Raw genomic sequence first — 236 nt, 5'->3', positions numbered from 1 at the left:
ATAAAACATAGCATTTTGTTTTTCTTAACAAGGCCTGCTGTCGTGAGAAACTACTGACCAGACCCTAACATGCTGAGCTTTGACCAGGGCCTAATATATCTGGGGTAGGGGGAATGCCCAGTTCTAGGTGGCTCTTGCCTTCCATGTGGGAGGAGGGAAATACCCACCTGAAGCTCCCTCTAACCTTCCACAGGACCAAAGGAAAAAGTCCTCAATTCCAGGCACCACTAGCCTTC

Source organism: Propithecus coquereli, unplaced genomic scaffold, assembly GCF_000956105.1.
Source record: "Propithecus coquereli isolate 6110/MARCELLA unplaced genomic scaffold, Pcoq_1.0 Scaffold856, whole genome shotgun sequence".
NCBI lineage: Eukaryota > Metazoa > Chordata > Mammalia > Primates > Indriidae > Propithecus > Propithecus coquereli.
This window is presented reverse-complemented; position numbering follows the sequence as displayed.